This window comes from Esox lucius, chromosome 13, assembly GCF_011004845.1.
Source record: "Esox lucius isolate fEsoLuc1 chromosome 13, fEsoLuc1.pri, whole genome shotgun sequence".
Classification (NCBI taxonomy): domain Eukaryota; kingdom Metazoa; phylum Chordata; class Actinopteri; order Esociformes; family Esocidae; genus Esox; species Esox lucius.
In genome coordinates this window covers 18,067,630-18,088,585 of record NC_047581.1, presented here as the reverse complement: position 1 = coordinate 18,088,585, position 20,956 = coordinate 18,067,630, and the positions used below count along the sequence as shown (strand labels likewise).

Genomic DNA, 20,956 nt, shown 5'->3' with positions numbered 1-20,956 from the left:
CCAAAATGTAATTACACTGAACAAAATCATAAACACAACACTTGCCCCCATTTATCATGTGCTGAACTTAAAGATCTAAGGCCTATTTCTCTCAAATATTGTTCACAAATCTGTCTAAATCTGTGTTAGTGAGCACTTCTCCCTTGCCAAGATAATCCATCCACCTCACAGGTGTGGCATATCAAGATGCTGATTAGACAGCATGATTATTGCACAGGTGTGCCTTAGGCTGTCCACAATAAAGTTCACTCTAAAAATGTGCAGTTTCACTGTATTGGGGGGGGGGGTCAGAAAACCAGTCAGTATCTGGTGTGACCACCATTTGCCTCACACAGTGCAACACATCTCCTTTGCATAGGTTGATCAGGTTGTTGATTGTGGCCTGTGGAATGTTGCTCCACTCCGTCAATGGCTGTGCCAAAGTTCTGTGAGTATTGGCAGGGACCTGGAACACGCTGTCATATACGGTCAATCAGAGCATTCCAAACATGCTCAATGGGTGACATGTCTGGTGAGTATGCTGGCCATGCAAGAACTGGGATGTTTTCAGCTTCCAGGAATTGTGTACAGATCCTTGCAACATGGGGCAGTGCATTGTCATGCTGCAACATGAGGTGATGGTCGTGGATGAATGGCACAACAATGAGCCTCAGGATCTCGTCACGGTATCTTTGTGCATTCAAAATGCCATCAATAAAATGCACCTGTGTTCATTGTCCATAACACACGCCTGCCCATACCATAACCCCACCGCCACCATGAGCGACTTTATTCACAACGTTGACATCAGCAAACCACTCACCCACATACATGGTGTCTGCCATCTTCCCTGTACAGTGAAAACCGGGATTCATCCGTGAAGAGAACACCTCTCCAAAGTGCCAGACGCCATCGAATGTGAGCATTTTCCCACTCAAGTCGGTTATGACAACGAACTGCAGTCAGGTGGAGACACAGATGAGGACAACGAGCATGCAGATGAGCTTCCATGAAATGGTTTCTGGCAGTTTGTCCAGAAATGATTTGGTTATGCAAACCGATTGTTGTAGCAGCTGTCCGGGTGGATGGTCTCAGACGATCTTGGAGGTGAAGATGCTGGATGTGGAGATCCTGGGCTGGTGTGGTTACACGTGGTCTGCGGTTGTGAGACCGGTTGGATGTACTGCCAAATTCTCTGAAACGCCTTTGGAGACGGCTTATGGTAGAGAAATTAACATTCAATTCACGGGCAACAGCTCTGGTGGACATTCCTGCAGTCAGCATGCCAATTGCATGCTCCCTCAAAACTTGTGACATCTGTGGCATTGTGCGGTGTGATGGAACTGCACATTTTAGAGTGGCCTTTTATTGTGGCCAGCCTAAGGCACACTTGTGCAATAATCAGCATCTTGATATGCCACTCCTGTGAGGTGGATGGATTATCTCGGCAAAGGAGAAGTGTTCACTAACACAGATTTAGACAGAGTTGTGAACAATATTTGAGAGAAATAGGCCTTTTGTGTACATAGAGAAAGTCTTTAGCTCATGATAAATGGGGGCAAAAACAAAAGGGTTGCGTTTATAATTTTATTCAGTGTATGACCAAAACGTTACTCCGTAAAGTCCCTTCCACAAGGCCAACTTCCATTTCCAGGTGTTCCAGGATGACTGAGTATGAGGTTACACCAAAAGCTTTAGGTAAGCAATGCAGCATGCACTGTTAGATGAAGGTGATGTGATGGGTTCAGGAGTTCGGCCAACAGGAGTGCCTCCTGCCTGAACACTCCAAGAGGGACAATGGCCACTAGAAGAACCGCCGTTCCCAGGAGAAAAAGGCAGTCACAAATGCGTATGACTTGCCGAGGTGGAATCGGGAAAGAGAATGGCAAAAAAGCGTAAACAGATGTGAATGCATGATTGATAATTGAATTCAGCTCAAGACGCGAAAATATTGGGACGGTGTCAGGAAAACATTCACCAGTTTCACTCTGAACCCAAGAGAGTGAACCTTTTGAGAGAATCAGAAGAGAGTGCTCTGCCACCTGCTGGCATATCTCAGCTTCTATCAGCCAATAATCTAGCGCTCAGATCCCAGTGAGTCTCACTGGAGCCAGATCTACTCTGAAAGACAGGGAGACACTGAAAGGGAGAATCACTGTACATCCACAAAATAAACCAGAGATACTTCCTGTGTGGAGGGGTAGATTGGCATATGGAAGAAAGTTCCCTCCAAAACGGTTGACATAAACAACATGGAGGCAGCCAGGCTTATTTCTGGGACCCTCTTCAGGTCGAACAGGGAGAAGTGGGGAGGCAAAACAGGAGCCAGCTTAGTCTGCTGAGCTGGCAAGCCCAAAACCGGTAGACACAGAGGCACACCCGAAGGAACAGGATGAAGCCTCCCCATCCCTTGAGCAGATAGGAGGAACTGATGGAGTCACCAAGACACTGTAAAGCCAAAGAGCAAAGTGGGCAAAATGAGCCTCTCCAACAAACACTGTTTGTCAGGCTCAAGAAGGCAATTGCAAGTGTTGCTAAACAGAAACCAATGACCGCCTGCCTTTTCAGGGAGCAGCAGCGGCCCCACGAGAAAGAAATGAGATGATTTCAGTGGAAGTCCAAGTCCCCCAACAGAGACCTCATGGCAACTGAGGAGCAGCAACACCTCCGATAGGGTCTCTGAACTATGTCACACCTTTCTTAAGGTATGATAAGCATAGCTCGGGTCAGGTGCTATGATGCTGAATGCCTGAAAGAGTGTGTTTTCTGTCTAGGACATAATGTGGAGGGTGGAAAAAAAAAGAGGGATGTGACCTTTGATTGTTGATCACACTAGCACAGCCAGGCTGTTAAATATTTATCTTGGAGCCAGAGAGAGGAGGAATTCACCAGCCAACCATGAGCTTGAGGAATATCTAAGGACTGAGTCAGACACTGGGAAAGACGAAGGGTCCAGTCAGCTTCTTTACCACGGGTTTTCTAGAATATTAACTGCACTAAGGAAAATCTGTGAACACACACAAGAGGAATAACTGAGTTTGTTCACTGTAAGTACACTTTTTGGACAGGATTGTCTCTACTCCACAGCGTGTTGATAAGTAACAGGTTGTTTGCACTGCTGTCATAACAGCAGTCATTAGCACTGCATAGTTACTGCAGCAATAGTTTTTGGCATGTTAAGATCTCCACCACATTCTTTACCACATTCCATGATTTTCTTGTTCTTCAGCATTATTTATTTTCTTAAGTAACACATGTATTTCCAAACTGGGTGGGTGAGTCAGACCTGACTTTCCTCACCGCTCTGGGAGTGTTGGAGGCATGATTAATTTGGGGGCGTGGCTCTTTGGTAAGTCTGCCCAGCCATGAGAATGAATGTCTGGGATCTATTTGTTATTGATACTTCAACTTGTACACTCCCAGCATCTATAATGTTACTTCAGTTTGATAATAAATAGCCCCATAGGGTTTCTGTGCTAAGGTAACACTTATTTGGTCATTATATAGTGGTTACTGAATGTGAATGTTTTGATCAAATGCAATATTAATATTAATATAAAATTAAAACAAGATGAAAAATGTAGGGAAAAGTAGGCGTAAAGTAAGTGTTGAAAGAAAAAGAATGCTTTATAGGTTTGATGATAATAAAATCAAACAGTTGAAATCTTATATAAGATTATATAATATTATAATCCTATAAAAAAGCCAAACTGAATAGTTTGTTGTCCATTAACTTATCCAAATAGTTAGAGTTTGGCTTTTTTTCAGTAGACCATGGAAACATTGATTCCTCTGTTCCAGCTGTGGGCATGTGTGAGTAAGTGTGTTAGTGTGAGTGTGAGTAAGTGTGTTAGTGTGAGTGTGAGTGTGTGTGTTGGTGTGTGTGTGAGTAAGTGTGTTAGTGTGAGCCCGGGGAGCTGTACGACAAAGGAATATCTACTCAGGCTTTGATTAAGCTACTTTCAGTTACATTTACGTTCCAACTCAGACTTCATCTGTACTACACGGTGGTGGATATGGCTCACCTGCCTGAAGATAACTCCTGCAGACACTGTAAAAAAAGTTAACATAAAGTGAATGCTGAGGGTGTCCAGATGTCTGTGATATGTCACTTGCTATTACTTCAGTTAAAGTAGCCTTCACAAAAATGGTCATTCATTTTTTTAAAGTAGCTTTTCTGTGTAGCAGTGGTGTGGACACACCCCAAACTCAGAATGGCATGGGAGTTCACCAGTCATAATAAGTATTAATGTGAGCAGGATGATCATTTTCTTTATGGACTTTATAAGGACAATAAATTGAGCTAATGTGTGTTGTTAACTCAAATGTTAACAAGTGAGCTCAGTTTGGAACGATCAAATCACGTTTGCTTTTATAAGGTGACACTATGTTGGGTCAGCTACAATATATGCCCAAATGCTGAGAAAACTGCCTCAAGGTTATTTAAACAAAATCTGAATTTCAGTGTTTCATATGGATCTCAGAGAATGGAGCACCATACAAGATGTGAAACACAATAATTTGTATTTAAATGGATATTGAAATATGTTCCTGCTGAAGAAAGACAAAAGGGCAGTGCCAATGAGGCTCTATTACTTCCAGCTGCAGATGGAAACTCTTACAGTCCATGATGGGTTGTAAAGTAGAGTCGTGGGTGTTGCAGGACTTGTGTTGTGCAAGCTGTAGCACACGCACACACATGCACACACCCACGCGCATACACACACACACACAAACACACACACCCATGCGCACACACACACAAACACACACGCGCACATACACACACACATACACACTCACACAAACTGAGTCACTTGCGGAAGATAATAGACACCCTGTTGGCGAGAGAGAAAGAGCGGCAGTGGTTCTCTTCCTCCCTCCTTCTCTTCCTCTTTTTCTCTCCCTCTGTACCACAAAGACCCCTGTTCGGCCTGTGCTGCACTTCTCTGTAAGTACAACTCTCTCTTTCTCTCTGTGTTTCTGTCTCTGCTTCTCCAAGCCAAGACTCAGATGCAAACACTTAATGTTGTCAAACATTCCTGTTTGTCTCTATCATTCCTTCACATAGAGAGCAGAAGAGATCAGGAGCGTAATGACAGGATTATACACTTGAACTGTGGGAACGGGATCTGTGTTTATCTTTGGTTCTTCATGCGTGTGAATTGCTTTTTGTCTGAAGAATTGTCGTTCAACAGTTGAGTAACAGCTGAGTAGTTGTGGCAGGGATCTAACATTGTCTTTGGAAAGAGCTAAAGAATATGTCTGTGGTTGAAAAGATAGGAATCAGACCTCCAACATGGAAAGACAGGTTTCTGTTGGTGTTCTTGTGGCTGTTGACTTGGGCTGAGCTATGAATGAACCCACTGAAGTGCTACACCTCTGGTTCTACTAAGCATGTTAATGGGTACATACTGCACATGTTAATGGGTACATCCTGGACATGTTAATGGGTACATCCTGCACATGGATGCTATTTGAATTCCTTCATTCATTCAACACATCCGTTTTATCTGGATCCTTTAACTACATGTTAAGGAGATCTGAACCTATCTGACTGCTTACTAGTATATTATACCATCATTTTCCTGTTGCCTTTGTTCAGCTGGACTCTTTAATATTGGTTGTAGACGACATCTCTGAATGGATGAAGGTGACCAGGAACATTGTCCAGGATGAACTAAAAGAATTAGGTCTGACGACCAGCGTATCTTCCCACGTCCGGTATTCTATTCTGATAGTCAGGGTGTATGATGAGGCCTTTGAGCCCTGGTGCTGAGTGAGAGACTGGGTTCTTATCATAGCTGAACTCCCAGAGGAGGCGAGCATTCCAATGAAGACCATCTAATAGCAGGCAGGATACATGGGAATGGTTGGCTTCATAATCAGTCAGGAGGATAAATCCTAGGTTTGGGAAATGGACTGACCACTGTGATCAGATTGCTGTTTGCAGACAAACAAATAACCCAGATGTTGTATCCCGGATATGCACAGTTAAACAACATTGTAACAGTGTACATCCGGCAGTATGCATGACATGATACTCATCTAATGATACTAAACTAGATGAAGCGACTAAAAAATGCATTGGATGTCTTTCAGTATTACACAAAATGTAGTAACACTAGCTATACTTATGTATTCTTTCTAAATTCTTAAGGCTTGATTAAAACCATATGGATTACTTTCGATTTTTTTTGTTTCCAAATTCATGATGCATTCAGTTATATTTTCAGATAGTTTAGTACTCCACTGCATTATTTTACTCCAAACAATAGAAAGAACACTGCTGCCTCTATAGCCATCTTCAAGTGAGATTGTGACTGTTGTGTAAGGAAGCTTTATGATGTATTCACTCACTTGGTTTGGGGTGTGTTTGTGCTGGGTCTTCGGCCAAAGCCCTCATCATCTTTTCCACTTCAGTGAGTGAACAGGGTATACGATTGGGTGACTGCAAGGAAAAGTGCCTATCTGGCTTTACCAAATGGACCCTATAGCTTGCCCCTTTAAACCATCCAGAACCATGCCTTCTTCTATGAGTGAAAAACTCAGTTTGGCAAAAATAATCTCTGGAGCAGCAGTGCAGATTCAGTAAGTGGATACGAACTCGTATTTGCCAGAGTTTTGCTGTTCCCAGCCAGACCGCTGAATTATTAAAAAAGAGCTGACTCCTTCAATTCCAGCCATGAACTGGCCAAAGCTGCAGGCATAGGAACACACACTCTTACACGCACGGACACAAGCATAGACGTATGCAGGCAGACATGCATGCACTTTCGGAAACACACACAAACAGACAAACACACACAAAATCCATTTGATGAATTTGCTACTTGCAACTCTTATTAGCACCTGGAAACACTTGAAACTGTGTCTGATATTCAAAACATTTGTCTGTACATTAAATTTGTTTCAAGTCATAATTTACTAGAATGTGGAACTGTGTTCTATATTCAGTCCACTACAAATATGACTGAAAATCTAGTTTCCATTATTTCTATCCAATATTACAACATTTTTCACAACCATTGATGCAATTATAATTTTCAAATAATTACACCATAGCTGTACTTTAACACAAGTGAAGTATGAAATGTTTATCCAGCATTACATTGCATTAAGCCTGTCTTGAGCATTTGGCTGTAGGTTCTCATCAACATCACAGCACAATAAAATCTGCTTTCATTGTTCATGCACCCTGGTAAAAACATTTGTCATAGCACATTCAAAAACATTTAAAGAAATGTTTGCAAATCAAAATAAATTATAAGCAGAAATATCCGATTTACACAAGTATTTGGACCTTTTGCTATGACTGTTGAGCAAATTGAGCTCAAGTGCATCCTGTTTTCTGTTTTCCTTCCTTGAGATGTTTCTACAACTGAGATTAATTGAGTCTACCTGAGATTAATTAAATTAATTGGATGAGATTTTGAAATGCACACACCTGTCTATAGGGTCCCACATACAAGATCAGAGTTTGTCAAACCTTCATAAAGGATTTTCCTTCATAAACATACATTTTCATTGAGTAGTTATTAAAATCATTAGTAGACAAAACTATTAAAAATACATTGGTTTACCTAATGGTAAGGTGATCAGCAGTCCGATGAACAATATCTAAAATAGTCAAATAAAAAGTAGTGCTAGAATTAAAAAAAGCTATTATAAACGTGTATTGTATTGCACATGTTTATTCATTATTGGTGAAGAGTTTTGAAGGAAATAGTATGAAACAACTGCTATTATTCTGTTTTCAAAATAATATAATATAATAATAACATGTTTTTAATGTAGCAACATTTTGTAATGGTCCTAAATATTTTCAAGACCTGCTAAAACAGAAAATACATAAAAGAAGTGTTATCTTATATTATTTAAAATTATATTTTTATGCCAAGGCTAATAACAAAGGCCTATCAAATATGTCAAAGAACCTAAATGTTAATAGCAAAATATTCTGAAGAAACTTTGTATTTCAAATAATCATAACATTTCTCTGAAAATAAATATAACAAAAGATAAACTGTTCAGAATGCTGAAGCCAATAATTCTGGAGAGCCCTATATCACTTAGTAGTGAAAATGGAGTCTGGGAAGCAAGACATACTCAGAAAGAAATGTTTACAACTCCTCCTCCCATACAGGTAATGATTACCAAAATAATGACAAATAGCCCTGCCCCTTTAACTTAGTCTGTCAATAGCAAGTTAGGCTCAGTCAGCAGTTAACAGCTGTAAAAGGATATTAGAAAGGGATTTTTTGATTCAAAGCTTCTTTGGAATGTTTTGCTCATTTTAAATATTTCTCGTTTTTGACACATTTTGTATTTAATTTTTTATGTATGTCACAGCCCACAGCAAAATAGTAAACTTCATTCAAAAGTTTCCTTTTTTTGTGTTTTTGAGGCCACATAAAAGTCTAGCTTAAAAAAAATGGTTTGCTTCTTTGAAACATTTAGTTTCTTCAACATATTTTGTGTGCCAAGGAAATATTTAGCATTTTAGAAATATTTTGCTTTATTTAAATATTCAGCTTTCTTTTAATATTTATCTTCTTTTAAATATTTTACAAACCTTTGAAATATGTATCACACTTTGAAATATTAAACATCTTTGAAATATTTGCTTGCTAGCAATAGTTTTCTTTGTAATATTTGTAAGAACTATTTATCTGGCATTTATGCTTTTTAGAGAAAGATAGTAGGAAAGATTTTTGCTGAACGAACAGGGTCTGGATTGTGACCCATGCTACAGCAGTACATGTTTTCTGGTGGCAGCGGCTTAAACTGTTGGACCATACTGGCCACAATTTAGTAATATTTAACGTAGTTTTTTAAATTTTTTGAAGGACTCTGAAAGATCTAGCTTTATGAAATGTTATGCTTTGATAACATACATATTTTAAGTCTTTGAAATATTTAGCATGACTTAATTTAACACTTTTTTGAAACTTAAACATACAATTGCTCAAAATATGTAGTTGACAAACAAATTCAAAATCTATAGGCTTACCAAATGGTAAAACCTGATTTGTGTAAGTTCAGCACTCTAGTGTCTACAATGGGAGTCGCAGCTAACTAGATTAAAGCTAGCTAGCTTGAACATCTGTCTAAAATGAGTGAACAAACTTTTTTTGTATCTATGTCCTAGGTTAGTGGAGAGGTGCCAGACAAAGAGGTTGCTTACCTTTGTATTCCTCCATCACTCAAAAGTTATGCCAATATTTGTTTGACCTTTCTCCAGAGCGTTCTAACAATTTGTTTGGCCGGTAATGCTTTATTTTCTTCTGTTCACTACTGCTTTAACCTGTTCTGAACTTTTCCCTTCAATTCTAATCTTACTGTTTATGTTTAACTACAGTAGGTGAAGGTGGATGGCCAATGTCAAACAATGTCAAACTTGGGATAAGTGGGTGCTACACAAGATCTAAACAAAAAAATTCGAAAGAAAATGACTGCGACGTGAATTCTACTGAGAGTGAATACACAGACATATACAAAAGCTTAAGAGGTTTCAAATACATAATTTTTCCAATACACCTTGCAATATAATTATCAGGTTTTGTGTATTTAGTTATCATCAAGTGGAGAAAAATATGGCACAGAGACATTACCAAGAACTTTACGTCCCTCCAAATGTGATGAAAAGACAAGAAGAAAACTGGTCAGTGAGGCTTCCAAGAGGCCTACAGCAACATTAAAGGAACTGCAGGAATTTCTGGCAAGTACTGGCTGTGTGCCACATGTGACAACAATCTCCCATATTCTTCATATGAATGGGCCATGGGGTAGGGTGGCAAGACGGAAGCCTTTTCTTACAAAGAAAAACATCCAAGCCCGGCTGAAGTTTGCAAAAACAAACATCAAGTCCCCCAAAAGCATGTGGAAAGATGTATTATGGTCTGATGAAACCAAGGTTTAACTTTTTGGCCATAATTCCAAAACGTATGTTTGGCGCAAAAACAACACTGCACATCACCCAAAGAACATCATACCCACAGTGAAGCATGGTGGTGGCAGCATCATGCTTTGGGACTGTTTTTCTTCAGCTGGAACCGGGCCTTAATCAGGGTGGAGGGAATTATGAACAGTTCCAAATACCAGGCAATTTTGGCACCAAACCTTCAGGCGTCCGTTAGAAAGCTGATGATCAAGAGGAAGTTCACCTTTCAGCACGACAACGACACAAAGCACACATCCAAATCTACAAAAGCATGGCTTCACCAGAAGAAGATTAATGTTTTGGAATGGCCCAGCCAGAGCCCTGACCTGAATCCAATTGAACATCTGTGGGGTGATCTGAAGAGGGCTGTGCACAGGAGATGTCCTCGCAATCTGACAGATTTGGAGTGCTTTTGCAAAGAAGAGTGGGCAAATATTGCCACGTCAAGATGTGCCATGGTAATAGACACATACCCAAAAAGACTGAGTGCTGTAATAAAATCAAACAACAAAGTATTAGTTTAAGGGTGTACACACTTATGCAACCATGTTATTGTGAGTTTTTAATTTAAAAATTTTCCCCCTCAAAGATTTCAGTTTTTTTTTCAATTGAATTGTTCACGTTATAGGTCACATTAAAGGTGAAAAAGGTTCTGACATGATTTATCTTTGTCTCATTCTTTTACATCACAAGAACCTGGCATTTTAACAGGGTTGTGTTGACTTTTTATAACCACTGTATATATTAAGTGCTGTGAAAATGTAAGCTATTAAATGAGTATAAATGTTTAAAGTGCAAAAAGGTAAATGGACTACCACATGCAACGTGGAATGTGTAAAGTCTGACTCAAGAGAATCATGTGATCATGTCAGGGTGTAAAACTTTAGGGTTTTATCCTGATCTTTCCATTGGCAAACACTGCTGACAAACTTACTACTATTCTGGTAGAGAGAATGGCTGAGAAATTTGAGAGTGATCTACTGTGCTTGTACTTCAACACGTCCTATATATCAGCTCCTGCACTTGTTTCATGGCCTGTTTTCTCTGATAGCTAAATATTATCTCTGGGTTGATATCAGTTTGAAAGTATCATGTTCTCTTTAACAATGTTGTTTGTTGTTAATGACAGTTTCTATCTACTCCTGTTGGTTTGATTGGACAGAGTCATACTCTGCATCCCCAGACTGTATACCATGTTTTGTTGGAGGGCCTGTAGGAGGTGCTATTTCCTCAGGTCTAAGGATATCCCAAAGCCCAAGGGAAGTAGTTGGGTTATTTCCCTTTGTAGGGTCTCTGTGTTCAATGAAGATACCATTGTATATATTGTAAGAGTAGAAATACTGGTGTTCATTTTGGTGTCGTGTCTGAATTTTCAATCTGGCCCACCTAATAACCACCTAATCATCCCCAGCTTTCAATTGGCTCATCCATCCACTTTCTAACAAAAACAAATGCATTGAGTACTAAATTTACCAAAATGTATGCAATTATTAATATAAGTTAGTCTTTTTAGACCGTCTGCTATATTACTTAACTGTCAGTGTAAAAATGTTGCTTGTGCCCCGAGAACAGATGCAAACAGCAGCACCAAAGGCAATGAGTCAAAGGAGAGTGGGAACTGGGGGAGAGTTTGGGGTTTTTGGGGAGGTGGAGGTGATGAACATTTTGCATTCCCCTTTAGTTAACCCTTCGTGGTGAAATATCACCTTATCACAACAATGAGCCCTCTTTATTGAAGGAGCCCTGCAAGAGAAGAGTGCCTTTTGAACAAGGTCCAGGGGTTCCCATGGCAATGCTTGTCAACCAGGAAGTCCTTCTCAGGCGGAGAAAGTCCAGAGAGAGAAAGTGAGAAAGAGAGAGAGAGTGAGGGGGGGGGGGGGGACTGCAGAGGAACTGGCCAGAACATTGTGGGCTTACATTCACCACGGAGCAGATAGGACTTTCAGTGCTGTGTTGTTTCCTGGATTCTGTATCAGAGGTGAGTAGTCAAACATTTTCCCATGATGAGGCAAAAGGATAAAATAGCTTTAGGACACTTTGTCTGACAGTAAGATAGTAAGATAGTAAGACTTTTCAGACTGTTTTACACAGTTACTATGTAATCACGTGGCTTTGGTAGGTTCAGGTTTGCTCTGTTTTTATTACATGTTGAGTAACCTGCCTGTCTGCTCCGTGCTTACTTTCTTGCTTCACAGGATTAGTGAAGCAGACTTTCTAGGAATGTGTCAGTGTTTCTTCAGTGTTTCCTCTTCTTTTTTTCAGAGAGAAAGATTTAAAAAAAATCTGTAACATTTGAAGATGGCCACATGGCAAAACCTAATACTAAAATCTGAAGTTATGGGTGTCTCATTTTGACAGAATAAGTCTATTTAATTTGGCTTCATTTAGTAACAGTCTGACTTGTGGTTTTGTGAATGAGTGGAGGGGAGGACAGCCCTGATGCAACACCTGCCACAATTCAAGAACATGAGAGGATTGGGCTGTGTAATTATAGTCGTTACTCACTACTCCGTCCACAGGTTTTGAAATAATGTACTGCAATCATGGGGGCTAGCCTGTTTACTTAGTAGAAAGGTATGATTCGATGTGACTGTGACGGGAAAGCAGTCAGGGTCACTTCCCAGGGTCAATCCACTTTTTGCATCTAGGACTAGGACTCTTCAAGCTCTCCTGAGATCTCATATTTTCGCCATCACTGCAGTCTATACATTGATTTGCATGTATTCAAAAAGCTACACTTATGGATGTACACTGTGACTGCAAATTTACTCACACTCTGCAATGTTGTGGTTGTTCATTTGTAAAGGTGCGTAAAGGCTGGCCTATCTTGCATAGCACTGTAAAGACAGTAAAAACAGAGAATATATTTCTGGTTCAGGAATCATATTATTATTGGCATCCTCAAAGTGAGGCTATGGTATGTCTTATAAAGAGCATCTTATCCAATGGCAACATGTAAATAACAGTCTTGGCTTTGCTGAGCAGCAGATTGAGGAGAGGTAGGACCATACAAGGAGGCAAAATAGTTCCCTCTTGATAAATGTGTGTATCCCCCAATAAGTGTATGTCATAAACAGGCTAGGTTCAGGTCCTTGTATGGCCTACAGCTATGTTCATATGTGCCAAGTTGCAGTCTGGAGACAAGGCAGGAGTGTTTGATTAATCTTTTAGGAACATTTATGGAACATCTTTAAAATACCAACCTGATGATGAGTCATGCTTCAATGCTTTGAAAAGGTTCTAGTTTCATGTTTCTATTTCAGAAAGTTTGTGATTATCTGCTTGCATCCTGTTCCAATAACAACATTGATGGTCTTTTCAAGTTTATAAGTTTATTGCTTTCTGACATGACTTATCACCTAGAAACAAACAAAATTCTGTACTATTGTTAATGAAAATATATGGTATTTTGGTTCATTTATGTTAATGGAGTCTGATTTTAAGAAAATGTCAGGACCTGCTTTCAGGACCTGTATTGCGCTCCAAACAATCAACATGACCACTTTTACCAAACATGTCTTTGTTTTGGTCTGTGTCCTTATTAGTCCAACGCCAAGCAATACTTACATCCAATCAAATAGCTGGGAGCAACATTATGGAGTCAATGACTAATCTGCCCTTTCTGCTCAGCACAGCCCAACACGCAGAGGCCAACAGGGATCAGTTAAAATGTACAGAGAGTTGCCAGTAGTTTTACTGGCAGTGTGCACTTTGTAATGGGTCAAATCGAAAAACCCAATAAAGTCACTCCACATACAAATGCAGCTAAACACTCAAGTTATGATACTACATTGTATTTGATGTCTAAAACTGATGGGCTTTTCAAATAACGTCTACATACTTCAGTTGTTTTTTATCAATGTATCAATTCAATTGTTCGGTTTTTCTTTGAAGAGGAAAAATCTTTCCGTGTGGAAATGTGTCGTGTTTGGCATTAGGACAATATCAGGGAAAGTTTGGCCATTGTTATTACACTTGACCGTAGACACTCCCCTCAATCCTACTGGAGCGCTGGCATGCTGCCTGTTGGGGTGGGTACTGCTGTTAGCAGGGTTAAATCCTGGTAGTTCCCAGTCAGTCACCCAGGCCTGGTGGCACACATTCACACTGCATCGTTCATTTACCACATTACTTGAAATGCTTTGTATCAAATGTGGCAATATAGGCTTTGTTGTCATGTTGCAGGTTTGAAAGAGTTGAAAGAACTCCTTCTAGCGTGGCAGACTATGACTGTGTGAGTATTGGGGGCACAAATTATCTAAATATTAGCTTTTATGCCTTTGACGTCTATGTTTCTGTATTTGGCCTACATTGTTTTCCTTACCTAAACAGTATGGATGGAGGATGGATTTTTTTAATGTAAGTCATAAATCTAACAATCCAGCCTAATATGGTAAAATCTACTGTAGTATCAGGTGAGAAATCTTTCTCCAAAACATAGCTAACCCATAGAGCCTTTTTAGATTAGATTTTTACACCCCACTCATTCTTATTTGAACTAGTGTTCAATAAATACGGCAGTCAGTTACACAGGGAGGGTATTCTGACAGTAGTAAGCTCTATAATTCAATCATTAGACAAAGACAAGGTAATCTGCCAAGTTTATAATGTCTGGTGGTTGAAATTGGAAGAAATGAGTTGATGCTTCCTGTCCTCTGGATATCATTGTTAAAGAGGAGGTGCCTTTGCACCTCCTGTCACAGTGTCACATGTGTAGATATGTGAACCAAATAGTTGCTGTCTCTATCCTGTAACATTTATACCTGCTTCTACCATATGTCCTTTATCTTGATCTTGTCCTGATATTGTCAATCTACTTTTATATGATGTGATTACATTCCGATCATGAATTGTATTTTTATTTTGGACTATATATATATATATATATATATATACATATATATATATATATATATATATATATATATCCATCCATCCATTATCTTCTGCTTATTCCGCTTATCTCTAAGGGATCGCCCAGCCACCCTGCGGAGAAAGCTAATTTTGGCCGCCTGTATCCGGGATCTTGTCCTTTCGGTCATGACCCAAAGCTCATGACCATAGGTGAGAGCAGGAACGTAGATTGACTGGTAAATCGAGAGCTTCGCCTTGCTGCTCAGCTCTTTCTTCACCACGACAGACCGATACATCGACTGCATTACTGCAGAAGCTGCACCAATCCGTCTGTCAATCTCCCGTTCCATCCTTCCCTCACTCGTGAACAAGACCCCTAGATACTTAAACTCCTCCACTTGAGGCAGGCACTATATAAACAGACTTAATCAGAATCGGTTTATAACTGGGACAAAGTATATGATTTACATGATAAAAACAGGGATTATTGCAACTGTGCCACTTAGCCGTTGGGTCCGGCAACCGCATTGGATGTGATGGGCAGGCTTGGGACAGATTATTATTTCACAGAAATGAGTCAGGGTGCATTATTGCTAATGTCACTAAAATGGTGAATGGTTGAAACTCATTGGCTGGAAGTGGATCTAGTGGATCAAGTTTTCATTTTTGAAAATGTCTCTGCACTAGTGGCTATATTGGGCAACAGGTTGCAGCATTGCAGCAGTGGAAGTGGATAGATAATATAGAGTAAACAACAACAGGAGAACATTAAATCACTATCATGATCTCCTGACATACAGTATCTAATGAAAATAACAAATATATTCCTTTTAAACTTTGTCGTATGCTTTGCATATACTCTCATTTCCAGAGGATGACGACAACAAAAAAGCACAACATTCCCTTTTATACATTAGCAGATCACTCCCACTGAATGACCTAGTGATTCCCTATTCATGACAACATTGGAGATGCATGTCCATCGGATCGTTCAGACTCACAAATACATTTAACATAGTAAAACGTCTTATTATGTTTTCTACTTGATTTGGCAATGTAAGCAAATGTTTCTCATTCCAGCAAATCTCTTTCAACTGAAATATTTAGAGATCAGTTGGGAACAGATGATTAATTGGATTGTGTTAAACGTCTACGGTTGCAGGAAGTGTGAGGTGGTGTTAGTTAGAGAAGCAGTGCACTATGATGTAGTGAGCCAGAACAGTGTTAGTCAGCACGGGTCACTGAACCTCACCACACCCTGCTGCTGATTCCCAGGAAATCTATGGGACGTTTTCCTCAAGGCCCAGAATAACAACTTTGTTACTGAATAGAAAACAGACGCACAATTACAGTACATAGGTCACATCAACAGATGTGCGTAGAATAAGATCAAGGTAACTGCTAAATTGCTGTAGCTGTTTGATTTCATCCTGGCAAAAACTGAAACTGTGATATTTATTAGCTTTGATCTTCAAGCCCGTATGAAAAACTTACAAGAGTTATTCTACAAAAGCGGTTGAGTCTAACAAAAGGATTTTTCATAACACCACGGTTTTACGGTCAAATGTTGCAAAAGGATGAACTCATGAGAAATGATCTGAAACTCTATGTTTCTGTATGGGCTGTCAAACAGACCTCTCCCCCTCCTTTTTGCAGTAGGAGATTTATTGTGGCTGGGCCCTACTTTGACCTCTTCCACTATACCTCCTTCTTCACCACCTCCTTGTTCCCCAGTGCATTTTTCTTCCAGGGAGTATGGTTGTCAAGCCGGCCACAAAAGGCACCATATAAGCAGTAGTCTGCAGCCGTTTTCTTTCACAACAATCAACACGTCTTGATCTCTCTTTTCAATTCATCATGACTTGAATTGGTATCTCCAGAGATAACATGAAATATGAATGGCAACAGAGCATGAAGAAAAGTATTAGATTAACAACATAATAATAGCAGCAAGACATGTTATCATCAGTAATAGCAATATATGTATATATATTTATATACCCAGTGGATTTAAAAACTCTACATACCCCTGTTAAAATACCAGGTTTTTGTGATGTAAAAGAATGAGACAAAGATAAATCATGTCAGAACTTTTTCCACTTGTAATGTGACCTATAACGTGAACAATTCAATTGAAAAACCAACTGAAATCTTCAAGGGGGAAAAATGAAAAATAAAAACCTTACAATAACCAGATAGCGTAAGTGTGCACACCCACTTATAATTGGGGATGTGGCTATGTTCAGAATGAACCAATCACATTCAAACTCATGTTAAATAGAAGTCATTACACACCTGCCATAATTTAAAGTGACTCTGATTAATCACAAATAAAGTTCAGCTGTTCTAGTAGGGTTTTCCTTACATTTTCTTAGTTGCATCTCAGAGCAAAAGCCTTGTCCGCAGAGAGCTTCCAAAGCATCAGAGGGATCTCATTGTTGAAAGATATCAGTCAGGAGAAGGGTACAAAATAATTTCCAAAGCATTAGATATACCATGGAACACAGTGAAGATAATCATCATCAAGTGGAGAAAATATGGCACAGAGACATTACCAAGAACTGGACGTCCCTCCAAAAGTGATGAAAAGACAAGAAGAAAACTGGTGAGGGAGGCATCCAAGAGGCCTACAGCAACATTAAAAGAACTGCAGGAATTTCTGCATATGAATGGGCTATGGGGTAGGGTGGCAAGACGGAAGCCTTTTCTTACAAAGAAAAACATCCAAGCCCGATTTAAGTTTGCAAAAATAAACATCAAGTCTCCCAAAAGCATGTGGAAAGATGTATTATGGTCTGATGAAACCAAGGTTTAACTTTTTGGCCATAATTCCAAAACGTATGTTTGGCGCAAAAACAAAACTGCACATCACCCAAAGAACACCATACCCACAGTGAAGCACGGTGGTGGCAGCATCATGCTTTGGGGATGTTTTTCTTCAGCTGGACCCAAGGCCTTAGTCAGGGTGGAGGGAATTATGAACAGTTCCAAATACCAGGCAATTTTGGGACAAAACCTTCAGGCGTCCATTAGAAAGCTGATGATCAAGAGGAAGTTCACCTTTCAGCATGACAACAACACAAAGCACACATCCAAATCCACAAAAGCATGGCTTCACCAGAAGAAGATTAATGTTTTGGAATGGCCCAGCCAGAGCCCAGACCTGAATCCAATTGAACATCTGTGGGGTGATCTGAAGAGCTGTCCTTGCAATCTGACAGATTTGGAGTGCTTTTGCAAAGAAGAGTGGACATGTGCCATGGTAATAGACTACCCAAAAAGACTGAGTGCTGTAATAAAATCAAAAGGTGCTTCAACAAAGTATTAGTATTAAGGGTGTGCACACTGTAACCAGGTCACATTAAAGGTGGAAACATTTCTGACATGATTTATCTTTGTGTCATTCTTTTACATCACAAGAACCTGGCATTTTAACAGGGGTGTGTATAATTTTCATATCCGCTGTATATTACTATACTATATGTTTACAATGACAATGTGTAAGTATGCCTGTTTGTTTGGATGAGTGAGTTTATGCATGAGTTTCTGTTTATATTGAGTTGAGTCCAAGTAGGTGGTCAGATTTTCAGCAGTCTGATTGCTTGCGAGTAGATAATGTGTCCTAGCCTCTCAGAATGAGACCCTATGCTCTAGTAGAGTTCATGTTTCGGGTGGAAATGGTCCTTGATAATGCTGCATGCTTTCGACCAACGTCCTTTTGGGTAGGTGTCCTGAATGTGTGAGAACAGGGCACCTACTTGCTCGAGGATCCCTCTGTCTTGTGCAGAGCAGTTTGAGGAGCATAGAAACGCCAACTTTTCTGCAGCCACGTTGATGTGGAATGGGGCATGTTCCCCCCTCGGTTTCTTGAAGTGGAGTAATCTCCTTTTTGTCCAGGCACAATAAACCCACATTACATCCCTGTAGCTTGACATTATTATCTCAAAGGAGATCATATTATTGCCTTTCAGACATCTATGCCTATGCATGTAGATCTAATGCGTCGCGAGCCAATCCATCTGAAATGCCAATACATTAAATGTGTAGTTATCAATGAGACGGGACATCGTGGGGAAAGTCAGGCCACACAGCTTCCCCCCAGAAACAGAAATGACTTTATTACTGTCTTAACATCTGTATTGAATCTGAGCTGTAATGTTATTATTGTACACAATGAGTTCCCATTTCCCATATTTTCCCTCAAACGTAATCTGGTTTATTCGGAGGTGATGAGTCAGAAAGAGTGACATCATTGTCTGGAATCAGGAACATTGATTGGATACCTCGGCTCTGTTGCATCCCTACTACTATACACAGGCAAAGGACACGCAGTGTATCCGTCTCTGAATATGGACCATAGTGATTACAGACTGTAATGTTCAGTTAAATGGGCCACATGGAAAAGCCATCAACCCATGTACTCTTGGACAGCTCTCAACCTCACATGGCCATGGCCCACGTTGGAGACAGTTGACCTCAATTAGAAAGCCTCTCAAAGCAAGTCCCATACTAGTAGTTGTACAGGTTTTCAGGTTCTGACTTTCCATTGCAAGCCTGTTATTGTGAGCCTTTGTGAGCCACTGTAAAGTAGAGCGGAAATTGCTTCCTCTTCAGCCCTTCAGCCCTGGGCCTTTGATGTAGGAAACAGTCCTCCTAATCTGATTTTCCAAGGTGCCAGTGATTAGGACCTGACTTCAGCTTGACATGGCTCACAGCTTCTTTAACTGTACGCTATGGAAGAATTTAGGAATACTTGTGACTCATTGTCTTTGTTTAGAATGATCTCTGCCATGGTAACAGGGAATGGAGGATAACACAAACTTTCCCCTTTCAGAATGCCAGTGGGTTAATGGAACCTCGACTCTTCTCAGGACCATTTGATTGATAGCCCAGAAGGTTGTACTGCAGACAGACAAATGACTCAGAGTTGAAATGTTAAATCGCCCACTAAAAAGGATGACCTGTGACAGATAGAATGATGTAATCCCACAGGGACCCCAGAAGGGACCTTGCACATTAACATGTAACATATAAGACATGAAACCTTTTCGAACAGTAATGGGGTTTTCATCTGGAATCCACTCATTCATTTTAGAGAACCCGCAATTCTGTCTTGAATGTCTGTCTGCTAATGCTATTTTCCTGGGAATTGAATCAAAGTTGTAATCTCTGGGATTGATGCTCGGCATGCGTAACATATTATTCAATAACTAGGATGAAGAGCAAAAGACTGTTGGAAAATAAGTCTGTTGCTAGAAATAGATATCATTGAATGACTTCTATTAACATTAATTACCTTCATTATTGCAGCACCACAGCCTTCTGTCAATCCCTTACCCTTTGACAAAAATAGGATGAAATGACATTTCAACAACAAATGTCAATGTGATGATGGTAAATCAACTCGTCACTCGTAACTCACATCAGGGAATTTAATCTTTTAACCTTAGTTCAAGATTAGTTTAATATATTTCACATTTGATTCACTATACAGTGACTTACAAAATCCTGACCAACCAAGATTTTACTGAATTATAAATGATACATTGACATTTCATTCTATTTGATATTTTATTTTGATACACTAACACTCAATGTCATTAGTGTTTTGCTGCAATAAATGCTTTCTGCTTTTTACACGCTTTACACGCAGTGTCAGTTTGATTTTGGTCCAGCCCTTTTGGGAGATTTGCTCTTGGTTGTTTAGGTTGGTTGGAAAATGCTTGTAGAATACAAATATTGATATCTTTATGGGATTTATATCAGGACTTAACTGGGGCACTATTTAGAACATTCAACCTTTTGTTCTTGAGCCACTCTAATACTTATTTGACCGTTTAGTGGGCTGAAGCAGGTATTCTTGCAGTATTTTCCTGTATTTTGCTCCTTGCATACTTTATTCATTTAAACAAGATGCCCATTCCCCGCTGATGAGAAGCATCAACACAGCATGATGCTGCTGCCACCATAATTCACTGTAGGGATGGAGTGTCTTGAGGCATGGGCAGTCTCTGGTTTTAACATAAAACTCTGAGATATTCAGGGGTTGAATACTTATGCAAACAATAAATAAATACATACACATATATATGTAATTTTTATTTTTTTTTATAGATATTTGTTAACATGAAACACCTTGCAAAATGATTGTGTTAGTGCAGTAAATTAAATATCAAACAG

The 20,956-nt window shown here is 39.7% G+C and overlaps 1 protein-coding gene across 4 annotated transcripts in view; it reads left to right on the top strand.

The window, feature by feature from the left end:
* The first annotated feature begins 2,888 nt into the window (after positions 1 to 2,888).
* The window catches only part of sorbs3 (sorbin and SH3 domain containing 3), a 45,274-nt gene continuing 27,206 nt past the window's right edge, over positions 2,889 to 20,956 (top strand). For 2 of the 4 annotated variants that reach the window (XM_020052850.2, XM_020052847.3), the window contains exon 1: positions 11,806 to 11,900. The gene's annotated coding sequence lies outside the window, so the exon portion shown is untranslated. Of the gene's footprint in view, positions 3,027 to 4,824; positions 4,931 to 11,805; positions 11,901 to 20,956 lie in introns of those variants that run through there. The other 2 variants (XM_020052849.3, XM_020052848.3) reach the window with 2 other exon arrangements.